Source organism: Amia ocellicauda, unplaced genomic scaffold (genome assembly GCF_036373705.1).
Source record: "Amia ocellicauda isolate fAmiCal2 unplaced genomic scaffold, fAmiCal2.hap1 HAP1_SCAFFOLD_157, whole genome shotgun sequence".
NCBI lineage: Eukaryota > Metazoa > Chordata > Actinopteri > Amiiformes > Amiidae > Amia > Amia ocellicauda.
Genome location: NW_027102720.1, coordinates 35,001 through 45,000, shown reverse-complemented (window position 1 = coordinate 45,000; position 10,000 = coordinate 35,001).

The window sequence follows — 10,000 nt, the reverse complement described above, 5'->3', positions numbered from 1 at the left end:
TCCGTCCCCACCGGGGAGGAGTAGGCCTGCTGACTGAGCGCTGGGAGCCGGGAGCCTTTCCTGCAGTCAGTCGGTCGGTCAGTGAGTGAGTGAGTGTGTGTTGCGCTGGAGGAAAGCTCCAGCCCGGCGTCCGTCCCCACCGGGGAGGAGTAGGCCTGCTGACTGAGCGCTGGGAGCCGGGAGCCTTTCCTGCAGTCAGTCGGTCGGTCAGTGAGTGAGTGAGTGTGTGTTGCGCTGGAGGAAAGCTCCAGCCCGGCGTCCGTCCCCACCGGGGAGTTGTGCCCGGGCCCGGGCCTCCTGCCGACGGACCGTGTGGCGCATTGTCCCGACTGCGGACTTTCTCCAGCAAAAAGGCGGAGGTGCAGTACCGCCATTTCGCCACACGAGGGACGGAATGGCACCCAACTGCCCCCTGGTGTCGAAAAAGCGCAAGGGCACCCGGGCCGGTCCGCCCCAGGCAGCGGCCGAGATGCAGCACCGGGGGCCCGGCCTGCCTGCCCTGGAGGTCAGCCTGCCAGCCCTGGAGGTCTGCCTTCCAGCCCTGGAGGACAGCCTGCCTGCCCTGGTAGCAGCACTGCCTGCCTTCCAGCCCTGGAGGTCTGCCTGTTAGCCCTGGAGGTCTGCTATCCAGCCCTGGTAGCAGCACTGCCTGCCCTGGAGGTCTGCCTGCCTGCCTTCCAGCCCTGGAGGTCTGCTATCCAGCCCTGGTAGCAGCACTGCCTGCCCTGGAGGTCTGCCTGCCTGCCCTGGAGGTCTGCCTTCCAGCCCTGGAGGACAGCCTGCCTGCCCTGGTAGCAGCACTGCCTGCCTTCCAGCCCTGGAGGTCTGCCTGTTAGCCCTGGAGGTCTGCTATCCAGCCCTGGTAGCAGCACTGCCTGCCCTGGAGGTCAGCCTGTTAGCCCTGGAGGTCTGCCTGCCTGCCCTGGTAGCAGCACTGCCTGCCTTCCAGCCCTGGAGGTCTGCCTGTTAGCCCTGGAGGTCTGCTATCCAGCCCTGGTAGCAGCACTGCCTGCCCTGGAGGTCTGCCTGCCTGCCTTCCAGCCCTGGAGGTCTGCTATCCATCCCTGGAGGTCTGCCTGCCTGCCATCCAGCCCTGGAGGTCTGCTATCCAGCCCTGGTAGCAGCACTGCCTGCCCTGGAGGTCTGCTATCCAGCCCTGGAGGACAGCCTGCCTGCCCTGGTAGCAGCACTGCCTGCCCTGGAGGTCTGCTATCCAGCCCTGGAGGACAGCCTGCCTGCCCTGGTAGCAGCACTGCCTGCCCTGGAGGTCTGCTATCCAGCCCTGGAGGACAGCCTGCCTGCCCTGGTAGCAGCACTGCCTGCCCTGGAGGTCTGCTATCCAGCCCTGGAGGACAGCCTGCCTGCCCTGGAGGTCAGCCTGTTAGCCCTGGAGGTCTGCCTGCCTGCCATCCAGCCCTGGCAGCAGCACTGCCTGCCCTGGTAGCAGCACTGCCTGCCCTGGAGGTCTGCTATCCAGCCCTGGTAGCAGCACTGCCTGCCCTGGAGGTCTGCCTGCCTGCCTGCCAGCCCTGGAGGTCTGCCTGTTAGCCCTGGAGGTCTGCTATCCAGCCCTGGAGGTCTGCTATCCAGCCCTGGTAGCAGCACTGCCTGCCCTGGAGGTCTGCCTGCCTGCCCTGGAGGTCTGCTATCCAGCCCTGGTAGCAGCACTGCCAGCCCTGGAGGTCTGCCTTCCAGCCCTGGAGGACAGCCTGCCTGCCCTGGTAGCAGCACTGCCTGCCTTCCAGCCCTGGAGGTCTGCCTGTTAGCCCTGGAGGTCTGCTATCCAGCCCTGGTAGCAGCACTGCCTGCCCTGGAGGTCTGCCTGCCTGCCTTCCAGCCCTGGAGGTCTGCTATCCAGCCCTGGTAGCAGCACTGCCTGCCCTGGAGGTCTGCCTGCCTGCCCTGGAGGTCTGCCTTCCAGCCCTGGAGGACAGCCTGCCTGCCCTGGTAGCAGCACTGCCTGCCTTCCAGCCCTGGAGGTCTGCCTGTTAGCCCTGGAGGTCTGCTATCCAGCCCTGGTAGCAGCACTGCCTGCCCTGGAGGTCTGCCTGCCTGCCTTCCAGCCCTGGAGGTCTGCTATCCAGCCCTGGTAGCAGCACTGCCTGCCCTGGAGGTCTGCCTGCCTGCCCTGGAGGTCTGCCTTCCAGCCCTGGAGGACAGCCTGCCTGCCCTGGTAGCAGCACTGCCTGCCTTCCAGCCCTGGAGGTCTGCCTGTTAGCCCTGGAGGTCTGCTATCCAGCCCTGGTAGCAGCACTGCCTGCCCTGGAGGTCAGCCTGTTAGCCCTGGAGGTCTGCCTGCCTGCCCTGGTAGCAGCACTGCCTGCCTTCCAGCCCTGGAGGTCTGCCTGTTAGCCCTGGAGGTCTGCTATCCAGCCCTGGTAGCAGCACTGCCTGCCCTGGAGGTCTGCCTGCCTGCCTTCCAGCCCTGGAGGTCTGCTATCCATCCCTGGAGGTCTGCCTGCCTGCCATCCAGCCCTGGAGGTCTGCTATCCAGCCCTGGTAGCAGCACTGCCTGCCCTGGAGGTCTGCTATCCAGCCCTGGAGGACAGCCTGCCTGCCCTGGTAGCAGCACTGCCTGCCCTGGAGGTCTGCTATCCAGCCCTGGAGGACAGCCTGCCTGCCCTGGTAGCAGCACTGCCTGCCCTGGAGGTCTGCTATCCAGCCCTGGAGGACAGCCTGCCTGCCCTGGTAGCAGCACTGCCTGCCCTGGAGGTCTGCTATCCAGCCCTGGAGGACAGCCTGCCTGCCCTGGAGGTCAGCCTGTTAGCCCTGGAGGTCTGCCTGCCTGCCATCCAGCCCTGGCAGCAGCACTGCCTGCCCTGGTAGCAGCACTGCCTGCCCTGGAGGTCTGCTATCCAGCCCTGGTAGCAGCACTGCCTGCCCTGGAGGTCTGCCTGCCTGCCTGCCAGCCCTGGAGGTCTGCCTGTTAGCCCTGGAGGTCTGCTATCCAGCCCTGGAGGTCTGCTATCCAGCCCTGGTAGCAGCACTGCCTGCCCTGGAGGTCAGCCTGTTAGCCCTGGAGGTCTGCCTGCCTGCCCTGGTAGCAGCACGGCCTACCTGCCTGCCAGCCTGCCCTCCCCAGCCACACAGCCCTGCCTGCCTGCCTGCCAGCCCTGGAGGTCTCCCTGCCAGCCCTGGAGGTCTGCCTGCCTGCCTGCCTGCCTGCCTGCCTGCCCTGGAGGTCTGCCATCCTGCCTTCCAGCCCTGGAGGTCAGCCTGCCAGCCCTGGAGGTCTGCCTGTTAGCCCTGGAGGTCAGCCTGTTAGCCCTGGAGGTCTGCCTGCCTGCCCTGGCAGCAGCACTGCCTGCCCTGGAGGTCTGCTATCCAGCCCTGGAGGACAGCCTGCCTGCCCTGGTAGCAGCACTGCCTGCCCTGGTAGCAGCACTGCCTGCCCTGGAGGTCTGCTATCCAGCCCTGGTAGCAGCACTGCCTGCCCTGGAGGTCTGCTATCCAGCCCTGGAGGACAGCCTGCCTGCCCTGGTAGCAGCACTGCCAGCCCTGGAGGTCTGCCTGTTAGCCCTGGAGGTCTGCTATCCAGCCCTGGTAGCAGCACTGCCTGCCCTGGAGGTCTGCCTGCCTGCCCTGGAGGTCTGCCTTCCAGCCCTGGAGGTCTGCTATCCAGCCCTGGTAGCAGCACTGCCTGCCCTGGAGGTCTGCCTGCCTGCCTTCCAGCCCTGGAGGTCTGCTATCCAGCCCTGGTAGCAGCACTGCCTGCCCTGGAGGTCTGCCTGCCTGCCCTGGAGGTCTGCCTTCCAGCCCTGGAGGACAGCCTGCCTGCCCTGGTAGCAGCACTGCCTGCCTTCCAGCCCTGGAGGTCTGCCTGTTAGCCCTGGAGGTCTGCTATCCAGCCCTGGTAGCAGCACTGCCTGCCCTGGAGGTCTGCCTGCCTGCCCTGGAGGTCTGCCTGTTAGCCCTGGAGGTCAGCCTGTTAGCCCTGGAGGTCTGCTATCCAGCCCTGGAGGTCAGCTATCCAGCCCTGGAGGTCTGCCTGCCTGCCCTGGAGGTCTGCCTGTTAGCCCTGGAGGTCTGCTATCCAGCCCTGGAGGACAGCCTGCCTGCCCTGGTAGCAGCACTGCCTGCCCTGGAGGTCTGCTATCCAGCCCTGGAGGTCTGCTATCCAGCCCTGGTAGCAGCACTGCCTGCCCTGGAGGTCAGCCTGTTAGCCCTGGAGGTCTGCCTGCCTGCCCTGGTAGCAGCACGGCCTACCTGCCTGCCTGCCCTCGAGGTCTGCCTGCCTGCCTGCCCTGGAGGTCAGCCTTCCAGCCCTGGCAGCAGCACGGCCTACCTGCCTGCCAGCCTGCCCTCCCCAGCCACACAGCCCTGCCTGCCTGCCTGCCAGCCCTGGAGGTCTCCCTGCCAGCCCTGGAGGTCTGCCTGCCTGCCTGCCTGCCTGCCTGCCTGCCCTGGAGGTCTGCCATCCTGCCTTCCAGCCCTGGAGGTCAGCCTGCCAGCCCTGGAGGTCAGCCTGTTAGCCCTGGAGGTCTGCCTGCCTGCCTGCCTGCCTGCCCTGGAGGTCAGCCTGCCAGCCCTGGAGGTCTGCCTGCCTGCCTGCCTGCCCTGGAGGTCAGCCTGCCAGCCCTGGCAGCAGCACGGCCTACCTGCCTGCCTGCCCTGGAGGTCTGCCTGCCTGCCTGCCCTGGAGGTCAGCCTTCCAGCCCTGGCAGCAGCACGGCCTACCTGCCTGCCAGCCTGCCCTCCCCAGCCACACAGCCCTGCCTGCCTGCCTGCCAGCCCTGGAGGTCTCCCTGCCAGCCCTGGAGGTCTGCCTGCCTGCCTGCCTGCCTGCCTGCCTGCCCTGGAGGTCTGCCATCCTGCCTTCCAGCCCTGGAGGTCAGCCTGCCAGCCCTGGAGGTCAGCCTGTTAGCCCTGGAGGTCTGCCTGCCTGCCTGCCTGCCTGCCCTGGAGGTCTGCCTGCCTGCCTGCCCCGGAGGTCAGCCCCAGGCAGCCGGGTGGCCTGCCTGCTGCTGCTAGGCCGCTGCCCCGAGCCGCCGACCCCATCGACAGGAACACGAGAGAGTTTACAAGCGAGAGGAGGCCACATATTCGACACCTTTCGTGCTCGTTTTAGTCTCCAGTCTGTTTTGACGTGTGTTATTCTGAATCTGCTGCTTTAACTCAAGGGATTCTGTCGCGATTGATGCCTTGTCCTTCGCTGTATGTTTGCACTGGTGTTGTAAGTCGCCCTCTGTAAGATCATCATTTATTATCTGCCAAGAAATAAAGATCATCATAATGTTCCCCAACTTTCAGCTTCTGGGGAGTTTGTTCCAGAGTGTGACGACTCTCTCTCTATCACCATCTCTCTCTCTATCTCCATCTCTCTATCACCATCTCTCTCTCTATCACCATCTCTCTCTCTATCTCTATCTCTCTATCACCATCTCTCTCTCCATCTCCATCTCTCTCTCTATCTCCATCTCTCTCTATCTCCATCTCTATCTCCATCTCTCTATCTCCACCTCTCTCTCCCTCTCCACCTCTCTCTCTCTCTATCTCTCCCTCTCTCTCACTGTGTGTGTGTGTGTGTGTGTGTGTGTGTGTGTGTGTGTGTGTGTGTGTGTGTGTGTGTGTGTGTACAGCAGTGTCCCTAGACGAGAGAGAGATCCCTAGACGGGGAAATTACTTTCAAACTGCAGTACCGAAATGTGTCCGTTAGATGGCAGCATGCACCAAGGAATGAAGGAAAGTGCAAAACAAAATGAAAAGGCACATCGCCTGGGCGAAAAATAATCGTAACAAATCAACGGGGGCATTTCTCCGAAAACTAACACCGGGGCAGTGCTCAGGGGGGTCCCACCTCGTGGCCACCCGGTTTGGGGGGCGATCGGGGCCGGTTCCGAAAATCGCTAAATCTCCCATAGCCAGCCCACGCTCCATCCGATAGAGCAATGCCGGGCGGCCGGCCGGCAACTACGGATCATAACAAATCAACGGGGGCATTTCTCGGAAAACTAACACCGGGGCAGTGCTCAGGGGGGTCCCACCTCGTGGCCACCCGGTTTGGGGGGCCATCGGGGCCGGTTCCGAAAATCGCTAAATCTCCCATAGCCAGCCCACGCTCCATCCGATAGAGCAATGCCGGGCGGCCGGCCGGCAACTACGGATCATAACAAATCAACGGGGGCATTTCTCCGAAAACTAACACCGGGGCAGTGCTCAGGGGGGTCCCACCTCGTGGCCACCCGGTTTGGGGGGCGATCGGGGCCGGTTCCGAAAATCGCTAAATCTCCCATAGCCAGCCCACGCTCCATCCGATAGAGCAATGCCGGGCGGCCGGCCGGCAACTACGGATCATAACAAATCAACGGGGGCATTTCTCCGAAAACTAACACCGGGGCAGTGCTCAGGGGGGTCCCACCTCGTGGCCACCCGGTTTGGGGGGCGATCGGGGCCGGTTCCGAAAATCGCTAAATCTCCCATAGCCAGCCCACGCTCCATCCGATAGAGCAATGCCGGGCGGCCGGCCGGCAACTACGGATCATAAGAAATCAACGGGGGCATTTCTCCGAAAACTAACACCGGGGCAGTGCTCAGGGGGGTCCCACCTCGTGGCCACCCGGTTTGGGGGGCCATCGGGGCCGGCTGAAGAATCGCCCATACTCTGCCATAGGCAGCCCACGGTCCATCCGATCAGAGCAATGCCGGGCGGCCGGCAACCTATGGATCATAACACATCAACGGAGGCATGATAAGAGCATCTTTTATTATCTGCCAAGAAATATAGACCATCACAATGTTCCCCAACTTTCAGCTTCTACCACATCGCTGGGGAGTTTATTCCACTGTGTGACTACTCTCTCTCTATCTCTCTCTCTCTCTCTCTCTCTCTCTCTCTCTCTCTCTGTGTGTGTGTGTGTGTGTGTGTGTGTGTGTGTGTGTGTGTGTGTGTGTGTGTGTGTGTGTGTGTACAGCAGTGTCTCCGGTTTTCCTTTTGGAATGCCTTGAAGCCGGGGGGGCTTTGCACTCATGAGAACATAGGGTGTCCTTGCCCTCCTTTCGCAGCCCAGGGCATTGAGAGATCCCTAGACGGGGAAATTACTTTCAAACTGCAGTACCGAAATGTGTCCGTTAGATGGTAGCATGCACCAAGGAATGAAGGAAAGTGCAAAACAAAATGAAAAGGCACATCGCCTGGGCGAAAAATAATCGTAACAAATCAACGGGGGCATTTCTCCGAAAACTAACACCGGGGCAGTGCTCAGGGGGGTCCCACCTCGTGGCCACCCGGTTTGGGGGGCGATCGGGGCCGGTTCCGAAAATCGCTAAATCTCCCATAGCCAGCCCACGCTCCATCCGATAGAGCAATGCCGGGCGGCCGGCCGGCAACTACGGATCATAACAAATCAACGGGGGCATTTCTCCGAAAACTAACACCGGGGCAGTGCTCAGGGGGGTCCCACCTCGTGGCCACCCGGTTTGGGGGGCGATCGGGGCCGGTTCCGAAAATCGCTAAATCTCCCATAGCCAGCACACGCTCCATCCGATAGAGCAATGCCGGGCGGCCGGCCGGCAACTACGGATCATAACAAATCAACGGGGGCATTTCTCCGAAAACTAACACCGGGGCAGTGCTCAGGGGGGTCCCACCTCGTGGCCACCCGGTTTGGGGGGCGATCGGGGCCGGTTCCGAAAATCGCTAAATCTCCCATAGCCAGCCCACGCTCCATCCGATAGAGCAATGCCGGGCGGCCGGCCGGCAACTACGGATCATAACAAATCAACGGGGGCATTTCTCGGAAAACTAACACCGGGGCAGTGCTCAGGGGGGTCCCACCTCGTGGCCACCCGGTTTGGGGGGCCATCGGGGCCGGTTCCGAAAATCGCTAAATCTCCCATAGCCAGCCCACGCTCCATCCGATAGAGCAATGCCGGGCGGCCGGCCGGCAACTACGGATCATAACAAATCAACGGGGGCATTTCTCCAGAAACTAACACCGGGGCAGTGCTCAGGAGGCTCCCAGCTATCAGCCACCCTATCCCGGGACCGATGGGAGCACTTTAAAATTTTCGAGTCAGGGGACCAGACGGCCGAGTGAAAAACTTTGAAAAATATTCTATCTCCTCACTCCCATTGACTTTGCATTAGGGCGACCAGGCGGCCGGCGGAAAAAAAATCATAACAAATCAACGGGGGCATTTCTCCAGAAACTAACACCGGGGCTGTGCTCAGGGGGCTCCCAGCTATCAGCCACCCTACCCTGGGACCGATGGGAGCACTTTAAAATTTTCGAGTCAGGGGACCAGACGGCCGAGTGAAAAACTTTGAAAAATATTCTATCTCCTCACTCCCATTGACTTTGCATTAGGGCGACCAGGCGGCCGGCGGAAAAAAAATCATAACAAATCAACGGGGGCATTTCTCCAGAAACTAACACCGGGGCAGTGCTCAGGAGGCTCCCAGCTATCAGCCACCCTATCCCGGGACCGATGGGAGCACTTTAAAATTTTCGAGTCAGGGGACCAGACGGCCGAGTGAAAAACTTTGAAAAATATTCTATCTCCTCACTCCCATTGACTTTGCATTAGGGCGACCAGGCGGCCGGCGGAAAAAAAATCATAACAAATCAACGGGGGCATTTCTCCAGAAACTAACACCGGGGCTGTGCTCAGGGGGCTCCCAGCTATCAGCCACCCTACCCTGGGACCGATGGGAGCACTTTAAAATTTTCGAGTCAGGGGACCAGACGGCCGAGTGAAAAACTTTGAAAAATATTCTATCTCCTCACTCCCATTGACTTTGCATTAGGGCGACCAGGCGGCCGGCGGAAAAAAAATCATAACAAATCAACGGGGGCATTTCTCCAGAAACTAACACCGGGGCAGTGCTCAGGGGGCTCCCAGCTATCAGCCACCCTACCCTGGGACCGATGGGAGCACTTTAAAATTTTCGAGTCAGGGGACCAGACGGCCGAGTGAAAAACTTTGAAAAATATTCTATCTCCTCACTCCCATTGACTTTGCATTAGGGCGACCAGGCGGCCGGCGGAAAAAAAATCATAACAAATCAACGGGGGCATTTCTCCAGAAACTAACACCGGGGCAGTGCTCAGGGGGCTCCCAGCTATCAGCCACCCTACCCTGGGACCGATGGGAGCACTTTAAAATTTTCGAGTCAGGGGACCAGACGGCCGAGTGAAAAACTTTGAAAAATATTCTATCTCCTCACTCCCATTGACTTTACATTAGGGCGACCAGGCGGCCGGCGGAAAAAAAATCATAACAAATCAACGGGGGCATTTCTCCAGAAACTAACACCGGGGCTGTGCTCAGGGGGCTCCCAGCTATCAGCCCCCCGGGTCTGGGGGCATTGTTTTTCTTTTTAATCATTTTGAGCATTTCCCCCAGTTTAGAGATGTGTGCCCCTAGACAACCCATTGAGAATAACTATGAAATGTTCTGAAGTTTTGATTTTCAAATGTCGGTGAAAATTGAAAAACGTCATATATTCTTCAAAGGAAGCATGGGGCGATGGTAGGGAGAGTCCCCGCAGCGTGCCTCGGCAGCGATGGGAGCGTTTTCGATGTCCCCGTCCCCCCCCATAGGGATAGAAGGGGAGTTAGGTGACCAGGCGTCCCGGGTCCCAAAAATCGAAAAATTAATATAGAATGCTTTTTAATCCATAAATAAAGTAGGGGGCAGTCCTGGTGAGAGTCCCAGCCACAGCCCCAGTGTGTTTTGGAGTCGTTTGTGGCCGGGTGAAAAACTTTGAAAAATTTTCTATCTCCTCACTCCCATTGACTTTGCATTAGGGCGACCAGGCGGCCGGCGGAAAAAAAATCATAACAAATCAACGGGGGCATTTCTCCGAAAACTAACACCGGGGCAGTGCTCAGGGGGCTCCCAGCTATCAGCCACCCTATCCCGGGACCGATGGGAGCACTTTAAAATTTTCGAGTTAGGGGACCAGGCGGCCGAGTGAAAAACTTTGAAAAATTTTCTATCTCCTCACTCCCATTGACTTTGCATTAGGGCGACCAGGCGGCCGGCGGAAAAAAAATCA